General features: G+C 40.1%; 1 long non-coding RNA gene across 2 annotated transcripts in view; it reads right to left on the reverse strand.

Moving 5' to 3' along the window:
* LOC115065343 overlaps positions 1 to 20,064 on the reverse strand; it is a 100,707-nt gene that overhangs the window by 56,630 nt on the left and 24,013 nt on the right. Inside the window, exons 2-4 of one of the 2 annotated variants that reach the window (XR_003845120.1) lie at positions 13,417 to 13,551; positions 13,239 to 13,295; positions 8,063 to 8,136 (exon numbers count right to left, since the gene is read on the reverse strand). The exons of the other annotated variant lie outside the window; for it this stretch is intronic. This is a non-coding gene — a long non-coding RNA (uncharacterized LOC115065343). Of the gene's footprint in view, positions 1 to 8,062; positions 8,137 to 13,238; positions 13,296 to 13,416; positions 13,552 to 20,064 lie in introns of those variants that run through there. 2 annotated transcript variants of the gene reach the window in all.

Consider the following 20,064-nt stretch of genomic DNA (forward strand, 5'->3'; position numbering starts at 1 on the left):
GAAGCAATCCCACTAAAATCAGGGACTAGACAAGGCTGCCTACTTTCTCCCTACCTATTCAATATAGTACTTGAAATCCTAGCCAGAGCAATTAGACAACAAAAGGAGATCAAAGGAATAAAAATTGGAAAGGAAGAGTTAAAATATCACTATTCGCAGATGATATATTAGTATATATGTGACCCCAAAAATTCCACCAGAGAACTCCTAATCCTGATAAACAACTTCAGTGAAGAAGCTGGATATAATATTAACTCAAACAAATCAGTGACCTTTCTCTACACAAAGGATAAACAGGCTCAGAAAGAAATTAGGGAAAAAACACCCTTCAAAACAGTCACAAATAATATAAAATACCTTGGTGTGACTATAACTAAGCAAGTGAAAGATCTGTATGGTAAGAACTTCAAGTCTCTGAAGAAAGAAATCAAAGATCTCAGAAGATGGCAAGATCTCCCATGCTCATGGATCAGCAGGATTAATATAGTAAAAATGACTATCCTGCCAAAAGCAATCTACAGATTCAATGCAATCCCCATCAAAATTCCAACTCAATTCTTCACTGATTAGAAAGGGAAATTTGCAAATTCATCTGGAAAAACAAAAATTCTACGATAGCAAAAACTATTCTCAACAATAAAAAACCTCTGGTGGAATCACCATGCCTGAACTCAAGCTGTACTACAAGACCAATTGTGATAAAAACTGCATGGTACTGGTACAGTGACAGAGGTAGATCAATGGAAAAGAAATGAAGACCCAGAAATAAACTAACACACCTATGGTCACTTGATCTTTGACAAAGGAGCTAAAATCATCCAGTGGAAAGAAGACAGCATCTTCAACAAATTGTGCTGGCTCAACTGGTAGTTATCATGTAGAATGCAAATTGACCTATTCTTATCTCCTTGTACTAAGCTCAAGTCTAAGTGGATCAAGGAACTCCACATAAAATGAGAGACACTGAAACTTATAGAGGAGAAAGTGGGGAAAAGCCTCGAAGATATGGGCACAGGGAAAAAAATTCCTGAACAGAACAGCAATGGCTGGTGCTGTAAGATGGAGAATTGACAAATGGGACCTCATCAAATTGCAAAGCTTCTGTAAGGTAAAAGACAGTGTCAATAAGACAAAAAGGCCATCAACAGATTGGGAAAGGATTTTTACCAATCCTAAATCTGATAGGAGACTAATACCCAATATATACAAAGAACTGAAGAAGTTGGACTCCAGAAAAACCAAACAACTGTATTAAAAAAAAAAATGGCGTACAGAGCTAAATAAAGAATTCTCAACCGAGGAATACTGAATGGCTGAGAAGCACCTAAAAAATGTTCAACATCCTTAATCATCAGGGAAATGCAAATCAAAACAACCATGAGATTCCACCTTACAACAGTACGAATGACTAAGATCAAATACCCAGGTGACAGTAGATGCTGGCAAGGATGTAGAGAAAAAGGAACACTCCTCCATTGCTGGTGGGACTGCAAGCTGGTATAATCACTCTGGAAATCAATTTCGAGGTTCCTTAGAAAATTGGACATAGTTCTACGAGAAGATCCAGCAATATACTCCTGTGCATATATCCAGAAGATGCTCTAATATGTAATAAAGACACATGCTTCACTATGTTCATAGCAGCCCTATTTATAATAGCCAGAATCTGGAAAGAACCGCGATGTCCCTCAACAGAGTAATGGATACAGAAAATGTGGTACATTTACACAGTGGAGTACTACACAGCTATTAAAAACAATGAATTTATGAAATTCTTAGACAAATGGATGAATCTGGATGATATCATCCTAAATGAGGTAACCCAATCACAAAAGAACACACATGATATACACTCACTGATAAGTGGATATTATCCAAGAAGCTCAGAATCTTTCTTAGAAGGGAGTACAAAATACCCATGGAAGGAGTTACAGAGACAAAATTCAGGGAAGAGGCTGAAGGAACAACCCTCCAGAGACTGCCCCACCTGGGAATCCATCCCATAAACAACTACCAAACCCAGACACTATGGTAGATGCTAACAAGAGCCTGATGACAGGAGCCTGATATAGCTGTCTCTTGAGGGACTCTGCCAGTGCCTGGCAAATACAGAAGTGGATGCTCACAATCATCCATTGGACAGAGCCCAAGGTCCCCAATGAAGGAGCTAGAAAAAGTACCCAAGGAGCTGTAGGGGTCTGAAGCCCCATAGGAGGAACATCAATATGAACTAACAAGCATCCCCAGAGCTCCTTGGAACTAAACCACCAATCAAAGAAAAGACATGGTGGAACTTGTGGCTCTAGCTGTATATGTAGCTGAGGCTGACCTAGTTGTTCATCAATGTGAGGAGGGGCTCTAGGTCCTGTGAAGTTTCTATGCCTCATTATAGGGGAATGCCAGGGCCAGGAATGGGAGTGATTGGTTGGGAGCAGGGGGAGGGGAGAGGGGACGGGAGATTTTTGGATGGGAAACTAGGAAAGGGGATAACATTTGAAATGTAAATAAAGAAAACATCTAATAAAAAATAAATAAATCTTTTTAAAAATGATGAAAAAGATCTTTGAAAATAGAATAGTGTAGTAGTAACATAGACACTGAAATTCAGAAGTAAAAAAGAGAGAAAGGTTTAATAGAACCAAACACAGACTTCATTTTAATGTATTAATATAGAATGTATTAATATAGAATATTTTGGTAGCTTGTGTTACACTTAACTTTTTCTGAGAATACTAAGTCATTTAAAATTATAATCCTGAATGTTTCAGTGTCTTCAGAATTTCTATAGCCTCTGGATATACATTTCTAAATGATGCTTGGTGACTATATTAGTGTCTGATAGGGACCTGGCATTTAGTGAGGTCTAACCAAAAGACCTGACATTCCAATTAACCAGTGATGCCACAGTGTGAAATCAAGCTTCTACAACAGGAGGAGACAGAGTCACCACTTACACGTAGAAAGCCATTTTGGCTAATTATGCTTGTTAGCCCAGTTTTGGTCTTGACAAATGCTTCTTTATTGGTTTGCTGAGCTAAGTTTGCTGTGCTCCTGTGTGTGACACTGAGTTATTTTTGTTCCTGAAATGCCTCCACAAAAGTCTCTATTCTTTCTCAACCAATTTTCTCCATTTTAAAGCATGTCTCCCACTTATTCCCTGGCAATTTTATACATGTATTTTGATCATACTAACCCTCCAGCACCCCCTTTCTTCCATTCCCATGCTCTCTCTCTCCTTGCCCCCAACAAGCGTTCACCTATGTTCATGTCTTTGTGAGTCTGTGTGTTTATGCATATATATCTATGTGTATGTGTGTACGTGTTTGTGTGACAGTGTATAAGTCTGTGTGACCCAAAATGTGCAATGGTCATGGTTACCTGGAGGAGTATAGTTGGGTAGATTATTCTCTGGAGTGTCGCTGAACCAGTGGAAAAATGACTCCTCTCTTAGCTTCCTCAGTGGGGAAAAATTCACAGTTTCTTTAAGACCTTGGTTTAACTCTAATTTCAGCCAAAAGCCTTATGTGGCTTAACAACATACAACTCTAGAGAAACACAATATTGCTTGTGTTTCTTAAACTCTTGCAAGCCTCAGCCCTCAGCTCTTTAAACCAGTCTAACTCCCCTCTTCGTTGGCCACTGAGAGTTCCCATGAAATAAAATTCCTTTACATATCTCCAGTCTCCTCTATAGTCTCATGATCTTGGTAGACACTGGTAAATATTTGTTGACTAACTATAGCACAAAATTGCAAGAGACATGTAAACATTTATTTGAAACAGAGGCTGATTTTGGTCTCCAAATATAGTAAGGCCCCTTTACTAAAAAGCCTGGGGTTTTGAGGTATTTTTTTTTTTAATGAGACACAATATTGACTGACTGACTGATTGATTGATTAATATTTTCTTTACTTACATTTTAAATGTTTTCCCCTGTTCAGGTCCCCCATTTGGAAACCTCCTATCTAATACCCCCTCCTCATGCCTCTATGAGGGTGCTCCCCCACCCACCCACTCCAGTCTTCACACCATAGCTTTTTAACTGCCTCTAAAAAGGGCTGGGCTGGTTAGCCAATTTAAAATACAAAGGAGAAATCTCTTCCTTCCATTCTGCTCCAGTTGGGTGGAAATTATGAATGAGAATTGGAGTGTTCCACAGTCTCGCACCAGGTGAAAAGAAATGGGCCTGTTCCAAGCAACAAAACTGCTTTCTCTGCTGAACGAGTGTCTTAAAAGCAAGAAGCAGCCAGGCTAAAAGTTGCATCTTTGCCCCCACTTTTCCAGTGCTGAGCCAGGGAAAATGAGAGAGCAGAGAGGTGAAATTTTGCCAAACCCCTGAGAAATGAGGCATTTGCTGCTAGGGGTGCATGAGGGTTGGTGACATTTAATTGAGGAATTGCCCAATTTTCCATCTGGTGGAGATGAAAAAAATCAAGGTGAAACAGTTGGGCTTTGATATGTGTCACTGAGCAGCAGACAGGTGCCATCCAATCCCATTTTCTTAAGGCAATGGATCTTAGCAACAAGATGGCTTGGTGCCATAGTCTGAGGATGCAATTAGAAATGCAGGAAGGTTCATGTCTTGACTCTTGTTCTTCCCAAAAGACGTTTAGAATATTTTAGCTTTTGACCTACTCTACTGAGCAGCAAAAACTCATCACAGTGAGGAATGTACTGGAGTCATACCCATTTATGTTAACTGCCTGCCTCTGCCCTTCATTACTGGTTTTCCTTGAGCAACTAAGTAGATTCTCTTCTTTTTTCTTTTCTTCTTCTTTTTTTTTTTTTTCAGCTATGTAAAGTTCCACAACAGCTCTTTCCATGCAAATGCCATACTGAAGAACTACAAAGTAGAAATGAAGTAGTTATGAACACTGGCTGCTCTTATAGAGGAGCTGAGTTAGGTTGACCTACTAAGTAATGACTCATAACTACCTCTAACTCCAGCTCCAGGGGATCCAATGCCCTCTTCTGGTCTCCACAAGTATTACACACACCACTCATGGTAAGAATGTATACACTGGGGCAAACACATGAATAAATAATTTAAATATATACATATATATATATATATATATATATATATATATATATATAATGCTTATTGGATAGGGAATTGTAACACTTTAATAACCTCAAAACACCAATTCAAGGTATGTCTGAGAATATTACAATGCAACTGGCTCCTTTGTATGTTAACTTAAAATTAAGTTAAATACAGATAGCCTATTGTTGATATCTTCTCTTGCTAGATGGCAACTCAAATATTAGCAAGCTTGAAGGTCACTGGGGTTGATATTTTTCTCAAAGCGAACAACTTGTAAAACCAGAGGCTCAAATGGCAGAACTTTGATGACCTGTAAAAGAATGAGTTTTCTGGACCTGGCTAGACAGATGGCATTCTCAACTGTCCCTCAAATCATGAGATTACTATCTAGTCGGAACTTTTCTAGTAAAGAACAAAGATATACTTTTCTGCTTAGCTTCAGAGTTAATCCAAATGGGTCTGTCAATCACATGGGCAGGAATAAGACCCAAAGAGAGCTGCCTGTTGTAGAAACTTTAAGAAATAACATACAGCCAGTCTAAAAATGTAGGCCATCACAATGACCCTTTGGCCATGGTCTAGTCATAATAGTGGAGGTTACCCCACCTCACTCTGTAATAATAGGTCTTATATACTATGCATTGTATATCTCTCTGGATTTGTTGGATGGAGACAGAAATCCTTTTACGGCTGCCAGTGACATCCTGAGAATTAAACAAGCCAGAATTTGGAGATTCCATTTGTCTAAGTCATATTTTTAAGGTTGACTTATCAACTGATTCATAGCATATCTTGTTCATCATCAGTCTTTAGATAACACCCCCACCCACGCATTCTTAGAGAAATCACACCAAGTCCTCCTCCTCAGTCTATCCCTTAGGACAAAGGACAAACACGAAGTGGCTTTGACTCATGCCTAGGTGTGAAAAATAAGCCTATGTTTCCCTTCCAATCACCCCAAGAATGAAAGCAACTCTGAACTTAGGCCACACACAGTACCTGCCTCCTATCCTGGAATGTAGAAGAGGTCACATGGTGTGGACTCCATGCCATCTTTTGACAGCCTATAAGAGTAAAAGACTGTCTTTGTTCTGGGGTTTTGAAGGTTTTTTTTCCTTCAGGACATTAGTTGTGGTACCCATGGTATTTATCCCTCCTCTCTCTCTCCTCCCCTTCCCCCAGGGTTCTATCGTGCTGCCTGTGTTGTGACACTTTGTCTTATCTCAGGCTCTCCCAGGTCAAGACCAATTATGTCACACACACATTTCCCCTTGGCCATAAAGTCATCTCTCTTAATAGAAGTTTTTTTTTCTCTGCAGAACAATCTCCTTTAGCTTCTTTCTGGCAAATGGCATATAATGTCTACTAGTATCCAGACCTGCCAGTCTTTTCCTCTATACACATCTGATGACAATCTCACAAGCCCTCACAGTGAGGCAATGCTGGGAAGGAGAACAGAGCACAAATGTTTGAATACAGTAGTTCAAAAAGATGCATACAGAACACTGTAGACTATGCGTCATGGCAACAAGGGAAAGAATGCTCCCAGAGCTTTACCTTCCTTACATTAAGATTCCAAATCTGATGATGCTTTATTAATAGGCTACTATAAAAACCAGAATGGGCCTCCAGCAAGTACATTCCTAAATCAGAGGCTTACACATCTCTGGAACCGGTTCCATCAGCACGGCATTAGATTCAGTAGAGGACGGTAAAAGCCCTAAAATAATTTGATGTAAGACTTAATAGTAGATGCCCCACTCTAAGAGATTAAAAAATGTCATCTAAATGGAAATGAAGGCATGCATCTATCTGTCTTGCCTTGTGGGAGGGGCAGAAGAACCCAGAACTCCACCCAATGGCAAAATCAGCCATGGGTATGGTGGCAGTTTTCATAGCCAGCGATTTTAATTCAACACATAGCAAATGAATTTCTATTTGGTATGCAGTCTATTCCTGGCACAGAACTCCCATCCTGAGACATAAAGCTCCAGTCATCTAGCACATTGTGAGCTCAAAACCAGTACCTTTTGTTTGAATTCTTCCTCTGCTAGAAGAGTACAATCAGGGGAAGATCCAAAACCCGTGGAGCTTGTAGTTCACACAATTAGTGGGGCTGCTTCTTAGGAATGGGAGTATAAAACTGTTCGCAGAAAACAAGCAGCCATCCTCAGAAGGGGCTGTCATGTGGCAAAGTGCTTGAGCTGCATCCTCCTCCTCTAGGGACAGCGCAGCAGGGCTCTAGAAAGTCCAGTACAGTCCTTCTCCAGGAAACGGTGTGATGGGTGCTTACACATGGAAACTGCAAGTGCTGCCACACATGAGCTTAACGCTACATCACATTGTGGCACCTGCCACTGGCAGATACAAGCCAAACTTGGAAGCGAGGTGGATATGACAGTCCTGTCTAGGAACTCCCCAGTACACTACTATCTCCTACATATAACCCCTTCTGGTACACCTTGCTTTCTCAAATGGCCTGAAAAGCACTGACACTTGTCTTCACACTGAATCATTTAGAATTTGAAGAGCTGACACAGAGACCTCTCGCTTGTAGAGCAGTTTGGAGGATTTCTCCCCTGTTGTATAGAAATCAAGGCTGAAGCCATAGGAAGCCTTCTTGCAAATGTATTCCCTGAGACAAGGTACACCACTTTTCCCTTTATGATCTAAAACAGACGAAAGAGGCCACACCCTCTCTAGTGAAAGGAGCAACCAATGTCTTGCAAGACATAAATACTGAAATGTAAATGCATGAAACACCCCTGTCTAGGGTTCCAACTCTCACCTTTTCTTAACTACCTATACTGGTTTTCAGGCAAATGTTTCCATGGTCTAGTTGTCAACCCATGGTTTAGTCATTTAACCGATAGGTCAAATGTCTCCCCATGCTTGAACTCCTGAGGAATCTTGTCCTGCATTTGAGAACAGCAACCCAGGGCTCATACCATCTCACAAAACAAAACAAAGCAAAACAAAACAAAACAAAACTTGCCCAGGAAAGACAGTCACCTACCTCCTTCCTGTAGCTGGGCTGCAGATGCTCCTGGTTTGGGATGCTTAGGGGTTATAGGTGGGAGGACATCCACACTGAAAATAGGAAAGAGTATCTCAGATGTTCTCTTAAATTGGGAATCTATGTGTCCAATATAACTGCATTTATTGGTGTACTGCATAAGACATTTGACTGACATATGGTAGTAAGCACACTGCAGTTTCAGTAGAGAGGTACTTAGTTTAATTTCTTAATGAGGAGGAAGGACCAACCCTAAAGATAATTCAAAGCTCAAACAAAGATGTGAAACATGAGCTTAGATGGAGTTCTAGCCTTCTGGTGAGAAAAGAGTTCAAAGCAGAAAAGTGCATAACTGAAGAGAGGAAGACAGGGAGGAAATAAAGGAAATGAGAGAAGGGTAACAGAAGGGAAGAGAGAGACAGAAAGGGACGGTAGGAAAGGAAGGAGGAAGAAGCTAAATTGTACTATTCTTTAGATCGTGCTAAAGGTTTGAGTTTTTATATAATTAGCACCACTGTATACATATGGGAAAACCCTTTTAGACAGAGAATGAGGAGAGTAGTCTCCAGGTGTTTAACAGCGAGCAGATTTTGTAAAGATCTCCTTAGATTCATGTAGGATTTCAGAGCAACAGAAATGTTCTGGATTTCTAGATTCCCCCAGCCTCATAAAATAAGCAATAAAGGGAGGTTGTAGATACAGGTACACGATAACTATGAAGAGAGTGGGTCACATAACTTTTATGTGTGTGGTCCATCTTTTGTCTTACTTTTTATAAATGTTGAGATAATGTTATATGTAGAAAATATAAATACAATATGAGTTTTCCATGTACTCATATACCTCACTCTAAGATGTCACTCCAATTGCAACATCAGATATAAACAAAATACAGTTACAAAAAAAGTGCCATGGGCACAAGGTTATTTACCTGCAGCCTTTGTTTAGAGGTGTTCTGTGTTTGGTTGGCTGGGTTTGTTTGTTAGTTTTTGCTTTTTTTGTGTGTGTGTTGGTGTCGGTCTCAATTCTAACATCCATTTTCCATTCCTGGCTCCAGTTAAGGAGAGCCCTCCATGTTAACTACCCCATTGCTTTAGTCTTCAGTCTTGATTCATCTCTAGCAGTCTTTTTCTGCTTTCCTCTTCCCCGACCCTGACCTGCAATGGTGAGCGCATTGCAGAGTGTCTGGCTTGGTGTTTTCTCAAGATTGCATTGAGTAGCTACCATTCCTGAGCTTAACTTCTCACAGACTGTGTGACCTCAGTTCCTCTACCACATGAAAGAGCCTAAGGAAATCCATTTCCCTAGTCTCTCTCTGACCCTCCATTCTATTAGGGCTAACATCACCTGCGCACTAAACTCAGAGACATTTCTATAATGACAACTCCAAGATAGCCTGTCTCTCTAGTTTTCTGTAGAGATATTTATTAACCTTTGACTTATCTCAAATTTCACTTGTCCTGTTCATTTCATTTCCCTGTTTTTCCCCACACCCCGAAGCCACTATACATGACCATGTCTATAATGAGAAGGAAATGTTACTTTTCTTAGAAGACACTTCATTTACCTGAATTATTTTTGGTATTCAATGGCCCAGGGAACCACTTCCTCCAGAGCCCCCTCTACCTACATTGGTAGGAAACTCACATGTGCCAGACCCTGGGGAGACCTGCACCTGTGTTTTCTAACCTGGGTTTTTGTTCCTTTAAAAGATAATGACTCATTCCCAATTATCATGTTTCTGGAAAGGCAGAGCTATCTTTTACAATCTAAATTCTACCCACAATCAAAGGTCCTAATATATGGTTGAAATCAGTAAAGATAGAACATTCTGGAAGCTTCCTTTGTAATCTAGGTTTAGTGTGTAAGTCACTTGATGAAAACTGGGCTGGATGAGCTGTCTTGAAAAACAATTAAAGAATCAAGGTCTGAAAACTGTGCAGAACTCTAAGACCGTAAATCCCCTGGGACTAAAAGGGAAAGACAAAGACGTAAGTAAATGCCCTGTGCCACAGTAACTCTCATGAATGTTGAAGGGAAATGGCTCCATGTGCTCAGTGTAACAACAGTCCTTTCACTACATGACACACAGGGCTGGCTTCTGCCTCAGGGCCTCTACACATGCAGCTACTTCAGCCTGGATCTCTCCTAGTTCTGTCTCTTTCTTCTTTAGTAAAGTGTTTACCTACCACCAGCCTCGTCCCTCTTCCATGGTCTTCCCCAACTTCATGTGCATTTCCTCTACAGCCTAAAATAATGTACGCTCATTCATCTGTGCTATAACGTGGTAATAGGAAAGCAAAGTAGCAATCACTGAGCAGTGCATATGTCAAGGACCACATTGCTCTACAGATTTTCAGAAGAAAACCTTGGGAACTGGAGCCATGATCCAGCCCTCTAGTAAATGGCAGGCAACATGAGCATGGGCTCTTTACCTGCTGCACTCCACCCTGATCACTACTCTCAAGCGAAGCCTTTGGTAGGGAAAAGGCACTAGGCATATCATTTATTAAAGAGACAAAAAACTTGTTCTCTAGACTCAAGCCCATCTGGACTCAAATTTCAATTCTCTGATTGTAAACTTGGGATATTAATTTGGCTTCCAAGGTCTTAGTCTATCCTCATTTGTGGAAGACAATGTCAAGTTCTCACAAGATTAAGAGGGAAATGAAGACCTCAGTGTGGTGGTCCACAGTGGAAATTTGGTACTGGAGAAGCAAAGGATGGAAAATCAAAAGTTCTAGACCAGCCTGGGCTACACAGCCAAACCTTATCTCAAGAAGTCAAAATGGTGGGTGGTGGCTGTGTTTATTGGTTCATGCTTGTTAGCCCCACTTCTTGGTAGTGGAGAAAGAAGATCCAAGGCCATTTATAAGATCCTACCTCAAAAAAAGTCTAAATAAAGCTGGGCATGGTGGCGCACGCCTTTAATCCCAGCACTCAGGAGGCAGAGGCAGGTGAATTTCTGAGTTCGAGGCCAGCCTGGTCTACAAAGTGAGTTCCAGGACAGCCAGGGCTATACAGAGAAACTCTGTCTCGAAAAACCAAAGGGAAAAAAAAAAAAAAGTCTAAATAATATAACTAGAAATCATTAAGATAATTGTCATGCCACAAATTCAAATTGTAGCTTCTCTTTTCTTCTTAAATATTTATTTTTAATTAAATTATGAGTGTATGTGTGTGTGTGTGTGTGTGTGTGTGTGTGTGTGTGTGCGCGCGCACGCCTGTGTGCGCGTGCACAAATACATGCAAGTGGATTTAGGTTCCCATGGAGGCCAAGAGACAGGAGAGGGCATCTGATCTGGACATAGAGTTACAGATGATTGTGAGCTGCCTCTTGTGGTCTAGGAATCGGAATTGTGTCTTCTACATGAGCAGTAAAGGCTTTTAACTGCTGAACCATCTGTCCAGCTCCTTCCTTACTCTTTTCAGACTGTTTATTAGGGGTCAAAGAGTTGTGCATTTCCCAAAACACAATGTCAGTACAGCCACTGTCTTTACATTTACAACCTAAATGCTGGGTTGCAAGACAATGACCTTGGCCTCCTGCAATGACAGCATTTCAAGAATGAGAATGGGCTCTTTTGTCTTCATTGTAACTCATGTCGGGTAAAAGACAAGAAATGTGTCATTTCAGGACCCATTCTCTTTGATGGCTAAGAGGCAGATGAAATTCTGCTCAGCTGCTATAGAGGTGTACACTTGTTGCCCTGTTGCACTTTCCAGGCTCACAAACTGGGTTCAGTGAAAGTGTTTGTTCAAGTCAAAGTTCTGTGGCTGGAAAAACTGTGGTTACACATTAAAAGATGAGTGGGACAAAAAGAGAACATGCTATTAGCATTTCAAAGCAGGAAGACAAACAGTAAGCACAACCAAAGAAAACTTACAGTAACAATTTAGAATAACTTCTTTGAAGTGCCTTAATGCTCGGTCCCCAAAGGACTGGCATGGTCATCTTTCCACACCCGCTGTGTCTCATTAATTACCCTGTACAACTTACAATGGAAACTTGTTAAATGAAGGCTTATAATTTAAAGCCTGAAAGTAAAATCTAGGAGATTAGAGGATTCTCAAAGAAAGGCCTTAACAAAATTTTCTCACATTTCCTAAGCATTTAAAACATGGCATCCTGTGGACTAGTCATGTAACCTAGTTTAATTTCCATTTGACCTGGTGATTGATGTTTTCATTAAATACTTAACCAAGTAGCAACCACACATCACTACTGTGCATAGAGCAAGGCCCATACTATCCCTGCCTGCCTGAAGCTTGTACACTGGCAAGAAAATGCTTATGTTTAATGCATAACTAAGAGTAGAAGATGGATCTGATATACATAGGCCTTTCCTGGTATTTATCACTGCAAATTTCACATTGGGGAAATAAATCTACAATCCTAGACAATGGGAGACAGTTGGATACTGAAAAAAAAATCACACCAGGAATAATTACTGCCTACAAAGAACCAAGAATTACGTAAACTATGTGCGATGAGTCCACTTTCATTGACGAATACATCGAGCTTTATAAAACTTAATGTCCTTAAATCCTTAGATCAATGAGGCTGTGGAGTCTATTCTCCCGACTCCCAGCTATATGACTAAGCACCACATACAACTTGAAATATCTTCTGGCATATTATCCTTCCCAACCCAAAGGTGGGCCAAGTACCAACTGCACAAACAGTGCAAAGGCTTTCAAATACATAGAGGAAGGATATTCATGAGAGCTTCAGAGCCAATCCCTAAGACTTGCATCCTGTGTGCCACTTATTCTTGCTCAAACACCTGCAAATCCTGTCATCCCCATTTACCAGCAATGGATAGCTCACAGAGAAACAGCAGCAAGCACTTCTGTCAGGATGACTGGAGCCTTTTGCGGGAGACAAATACTGTTTCTTCAAGTGTGAGGAGTGGGCTAGGAGGGAAGGATTGTAAAAATTGGCAGGGCACACCTAAGTATCTCTAAACTGTGAATAAGGATTGCCCCTATTGGGTATCTCTGTAGAAGGCACCAGCTCCTTTTGACTAACAAGACATAATTTCCCCAGGTTGGAATTAAGAAAGGAAAGGATCCCTGAGCAGTTTGATAAGACTGGCATCTTTGATATGAAACAAGAAACCAGGGTCTCTTGATAATCGATATTGGGGGTAGAGAAAGAGGTTAATCAACCCACCTATACCATCACTTGTCGGCTCTGATGTCTGTAGCACGTTCTGTTTGGTCTTGTTTCCTGTATACAAAGCAATACTCTGAAATTCTGTATGGGAGGCATGTGCTTGTATCTGCCGAAAGCATTGATGATAAGCAGGGAACAGTTTTTGTTTCTCACCTATGAACGTGGGCAAGCTTACCTTACTTCCCCAGGCTTTGGCTTTCTTGTATTAGTCACTTTTAATATCCCTGCCACAGGCAACTTTAAAAGAGGAAACACTCGGCTGAGGGCTGTAGAGGCTTGGCCATGGTTGGTTGGCTCCAATTCTCTGGGTCTGAGACAAGGTGAGGAAATATACTTACTGATGATAAAATTGTTCATGATATCATGAAATTTAAAATTTTTTGGAGAGTTGACTCAGATGTTAAGATTGGTTACTGTTCTTACAGAGGACACCAGTTCAGTTTCGGGCATCTAGATCATGTGGGTCATAACTGCCTGTGATTACAGTTCCAGAGAATCCAATACCCTCTTCTGAACTATGAGGGTAACTCCAAACTCATACAAATGTGTGTACATGCACATATACTCACACACACATACAAACACACACACACACACACAATTAAAACTAAAAATGAATCTTTAGACTGAAGATATGGCTTGGAAGTTAGGAGCACTGATTGCTCTTCTAGAGGACATAGGTTCAATTGGGAGTAATGACATAGAAGTTCACAACCATCAGTAACTCCAGTACTGGGTCACATGCCCCATCTGCCTCCATGGGCATCAGGCAAGCACAGCATGCACAGACATACATACAGGCAAAATATTTACAACAAAATAATATAAAGCAATATACATTTTGAAAAATAGTTATAAAACAAAGTATGTGTTAAAGTGTGATAAATGTACACACACACAATGACAACCTAGTTGATAGCAACTATTATGAGTCATTTATGGTTTTCATTTCCTGTTAATACCCTAAGCAATCCACTGTGTTCTAGGCCCTAGCTCTAAAAAGGACTCTGTGAATATATGATTACTGCATTACTATAGTACCAAAGACCTAAGGAAGAATGGGACTAATAGTATGTTGTGTCAGTACTCCATCATGTATCTTCAGCTGTGTGGAGTTCAGAGCTCAGGCACATTGAGTCTGATGTGGTCAGGGGTGCTTAGAAAGCACTGCATAGAGGAGGAAGTCGCTCTATGTGACCAAGCAGGCTGTGTGGCTACAGAGAAAATGAGTGTAACTGTAAATAAAGCACTCTGAGGAAAACTATTTATGGAAAATGAATAATTCTTTTAAAAATTGTCTTCAAAGAGCCAAAGCCCTAGAGAACAGATTTGGAGCAAAATGTGGATATTGGGCAGGACTAGGAAAAGACCCATTGTTTGTTCTTATTAGTTCGGTGATCAGTGTTTGATCTCCTCTCTGTTTCTCCTGTTAGTTTATTACTCCCTGGCTACCTTCTAAATTCTCTTTCTGAAAGAAGATAATTGAGTTGGCAGCCAAATGTGCCTGTAGAACCACAGACTCTGCTGTCGAAACACAAGTCATCTTCCTGTGCTTTAGGGTATGGCCAAGAGTGAGAATCAAAGCATGTCTGTGTTGGTTATGTGGTAGTCCTACTTGACACATGGTAGAGTCTCAATAGACATATCCTGAAAGAAAGAATGGGTAAGCGGTTGATAAGAAGCCAATAAATTATGTATGTGTGCATCTGTGGGGTCCATGTGTGTATCAATTGTCTTTTGACTCCATTAACTATAAATCCCTGACCACTAAAATAATGCCATAAATTTCTCTCATCACATATTCCAAAACAAGAGTAAGTGCTTGTTTGAGTTGATTGCTCCATAGTCCCCATCTTGGTTTATGTTATTCCTTCATTAGATATGCTTCACACTCAACTGAACACATCTCATCCTTAATTGACATTGAATATACAACATGGTATGAAATCAAAACCTGCTCATAACCATATTCAATACATATGTTAAGGACAAGAGGATTCATTTTGATGGCTTAAATGATGAAAGGTATCTAAAAGCTGAATCAGAATGCTATGATGATTTTCCACAGTTATCCTCAGGTTTTTTTTTTTTTCATATGCACAGATTTATACTACATTAGAAACTATATGCCAATTGTGAGTTTGTGCCAACTGGTGTATACTTCTTGGTAGTAACTACATTAACAATATTTCTTTGAAAAGCAACAGTAGGTTTAAGGTGGCATCCTAATTTTTTCCCTACCTAGTGAAGGAATATTGTTAAATTTTATTATGATTTAGGGGAAATATTAAGTCACTTTCAAAGAGAAAAGTCTCCATACCTTTTATTGTATTTCATACAACATAGTGTATGCATGTTAATGGCTAATATCAGTCCCTTCATTATATGTGGAAGCTTCAAGTGTAATAATCTGATTATTATCATTATTATTATAGCAAATATTTACTGGATCATTTCTCCACATGGGACTGACTTTTCAATTCCTATTAAGGAAAAATATTTACTTCTCAAATTTAATCACCATAACAAACATTGAGCTAAAGATTATATTTATCATCATTTTACTCAGGAAAATAGTTTTTCTAGTAGAGGCCAAATCACAAACCTAAGACTACACAGTCATTTGGTTTAAACTCTGCTGTATTCGGTTTAAAATATATGTAACATATGCTAAGTCATTCTTTATCCATTTTATTTAACTGTACTAAGGTAAGATGCAAGAAAGTCAGTAAATTTTAATAAACATAATGAAGCAATATTCAAGAAATACTTCTGGCCTGGTGCTCATCCCACTCTGGCTTAACACTTCAGTCATGGTTAGCAATAACTACCAAGACTAGAAACCCAAAAAAGGTACAGGCAACCTTGAAATGAAAATACATTGATTGACTCTAGTCACAGTATTATTTGTCAAACATGTCCTTCAAAAAATGTAATGTAGAAGTTTGGTTTGGTTCTTCATCCCAGCCCCATGCTCCCAGAAATAAGACTCAGACTCAAAATATATTTACCAATAACTTGTCCTTCTACAAGCAGCTTCACTTGGAGTACACGCTTTACTTTCTCTAGGCTTTCTATCATGGAAGGACACAATGTACAAGCTACCATCTTAGAAGCAGAGATCAAGTCCACTGGAGACACAAATTGCTAGCACCTTGCCCTTGGACTTCTCAGCCCCCAAAGCTTTATGAAATTAATTTCTGACATTTGTAATCTACTTACTCTGTAACAGATTGGCATAGCAGCAGGAACAGACTAAGACAGCCAGCTACTTTTGTTCACTGCTAAATAAATAGTTTAATATAAATCAATGATGTATTTCTCTTTATTTGAATTTTGAATATTGACCAATCTGGTAAATAGAAGATGTAGCAGGATTCTCACCCACCCTTTCTTCAATCTTTTCTTTCTCGGATTCTTTCATGTTTAAACCTACATTCAGCATATTATGTGTGAAATTATAGAAAGAATATATACAGTTTTTTTAAATACAGAAACTCCACCAAATAAAGAGAAACTGAACTAATGATTATTGCTGTTTTGATACTCAAATATCATAGACTATGAAAAGTAGAATCAGTGTCATACCCCTTAAGAGTTGTGAAACAGGAGATGTGTCTGTTGGACATAGTACATTTCATTGGCCCAGGTGGGCATGTCCTCGGGGAACCTTTCCAGCTGTACAGAGCTCATCTATAAAGCCTTCTCTTCATTTCAAGCTTGTAAAACTGAAATAACTTCAAGAGCCTATGTTTCTAGAAGTTTGATGTCCAACTTGGATTTAAATACCTAAAATAGATGAGGTACCAAAAATAGAGTTTAAAACATCAACTTGGGATGAAAGGGGATTATTTTTAGGGAGAGTTTCCAAAAGGCTTTTTTGGGGATCCTAAAAATGTACTGCTTTTCATGAGATGGCTCAAAATCCAAAGAGGTAGCACCCGTTGAGAAAAGATGAAGAATTAAATCCCACTTCCTCACAGCAGGTAAAATAAATCACTTACAGATTATGGATTAACTAGACACTCTTCATTGGCTGAGCCCTGCCTGGTACTTGATTTTGTAAATAAAATTATTGAAACAGAGGCAGAGCATTGACTTTATTTGTTGTATTTTGCTGCTTGAGGCTACAGTGACAGTGCTGAGAAGCAGCAAAGACTAGTCTCTAAAATATCTGGTGCATTTTAATTTACTTGAAAGTTAAGTAATTTACTTGAAAATGTATTAAAGAAGATATTTGTTGACAAATTGCTTCCGGTCAGCGCCAGCATTGGGTCACCTAGGGCGCGGAGTGGTTGGATACCTCCACGGTCCCTAGAGGACTGCCCACCCAATCTTAGGATCACTGGCAAGTGGAACATGACTTCTACTCCAATCCAATCGCACATGGGACCTGAGACAGCACTAGGGAAGCAGAGAACAGGCCTGACCAGGGGCCCAAATCCCTTCTGGTCTGCGCCAGCACCTGGTCACCTAGGGTGCGGAGTGGGTGGACACCCCCCACAGTCCCTAGAGGACTGCCCATGCAATCTTAGGATCACTGGTGAGTGGAATTCAACATCTGCTCCAATCCAATTGCCTACAGGACCTGAGACAGCACTAGGGCAGCACAGAACCAGCCTGAACAGGGGCACAAGCCCCTTCCAGTCTGCACCAGCACCGGATCATCTAGGGCACGGAGTGGGCGTACACCCCCATGATCCCTAGCAGACTGCCCAAGTGATCTTAGGATCACTGGTGAGTGGAACACAACAGCTGCTACAATCCAATCTTGATGGGCCTGTGACAGCAGGAACAAGGACACCAGAGCCTTTCCTGACCACAGGCTCAGGTTCCTTTTAATCAGTTCTGGCTTACCTTGGTTTCAAACAGACCAGACAACTCCAAGGTGCTCAAAGGAGACACCACTTCCATGCACTGTAACACGGCCAGGATCTTAGGACAACAGGATCCCAGGATAACAAGAGCTGGATCACACTAGTATTTGAGTGTCTCAGAGGAGCTTGACTGCCAATAACTCAGACACACCCAGAATCTCAGGTTCACAGGAGCCCACAATCAAAGAATCACAGAGAATCTGGACTCTGAGAAGTCCTGAATCAAGTGGGATTATAGGAAGGACAGGCTCCAATCAGATATATTGAGGGCAGCAAGCACTAGAGATAATCGGATGGCAGGAGGCAAGCATAAGAACAGAAGCAACAGAAACCAAGGTTACTTGGCATCATGAAAACCAAACTCTCCTACCATAGCAAATCCTGGATACACCATCACAAAAGAAAAGCAGGACATGGATCTAAAGTCACTTCTCATGATGATGATGGAGGACTTTAAGAAGGAAATACTGGAAATCACAGGTAAACAGATAGAAGACTTTAAAGTGGAAACACAAAAATCCCTTAAAGAGTTACAGGAAAATGCTACCAAACACTACCAAAAGGAGATGGAATTGAACAAAACCATCCNGGATCTAAAAATGGAAGTANAAACAATAAAGAAAACCCAAAGGGAGACAACTCTAGAGATAGAAACCATAGCAAAGAAATCAGGAACGACAGATGCAAGCATCAGCAACAGAATGCAAGAGATGGAAGAGAAGAAGATTTCATTAGGAACATGGACCCAACAATCAAAGAAAATGCAAAATGCAAAAAGATCTTAACTCAGAACATCCAGGAAATCCAGAACACAAGGAGAAGACCAAACCTACAGATAATAGGAGTAGATGAGAATGAAGATTATCAACTTAAAAGTCCAGCAAAAATCTTCAACAAAATTATAGAAGAAAACTTCCTGTACCTAAAGAAAGAGATGCCCATGAACATTCAAGAAACCTACAGAACTCCAAATACACTGGACCAGAAAAGAAATTCCTTCTGACACATAATAATCAGAACAACAAATGCACTAAGTAAAGACAGAATATTAAAAGCAGTAAGGGGAAATGATCAAGTAACATACAAACACAGGCCTATTAGAATTACTCTAGACTTCTCACCAGAGAATATGAAAGCCAGAAGATCCTGGACAGATGTTATATAGACCCTAAGAAAACACAAATGCCAGCCCAGGCTACTATATCCAGCTAAACTCTCAATAACCATAGATGGAGAAACCAAAGTATTCCATGACAAAACCAAATTCACACAATATCTTTCAACTAAACCAGCCCTTCAAAGGATAATAACGGAAAAACACCAGTACAGGACTGAAACCACGCCCTAGAAAAAGCGAGAAGGGAATCCTTCAAGAAAGCTAAAAGAAGACATCCAGAAGAACAGGATGCCAACTCTAACAACAAAAATGACAGGAAGCAACAGTTACTTTTCCTTAATATCTCTTAATATCAATAGACTCAATTCCCCAATAAAGAGGCATAGACTAACAGATTGGCTCCACAAACAGGACCCGACATTTCGCTGCTTACAGGAAACTCATCTCAGGGAAAGAGCCAGACACTACCTCAGAGCAAAAGGCTGGAAAACAATTTTTCAAGCAGACGGTCTGAAGAAACAAGCCGGAGTAGCCATTCTAAGATCGAATAAACTCGACTTTCAACCCAAAGTTATCAAAAAAGACAAGGAGGGGCACTTCATACTCATCAAAGATAAAATCTTCCAAGAGGAACTCTCAATCCTGAATATCTATGCTCCAAATGCAAGGGCATCCATATTCATTAAAGAAACTTTAGTAAAGCTTAAAGCACACATTGCTCCTCACACAATAATAGTGGGAGACTTCAACATCCCACTCTCATCAATGGACAGATCCTGGAAACAGAAACTAAACAGAGACACAGTGAAACTAACAGAAGTTATGAAAC

This window comes from Mus pahari, chromosome 14, assembly GCF_900095145.1.
Source record: "Mus pahari chromosome 14, PAHARI_EIJ_v1.1, whole genome shotgun sequence".
Classification (NCBI taxonomy): Eukaryota; Metazoa; Chordata; class Mammalia; order Rodentia; family Muridae; genus Mus; species Mus pahari.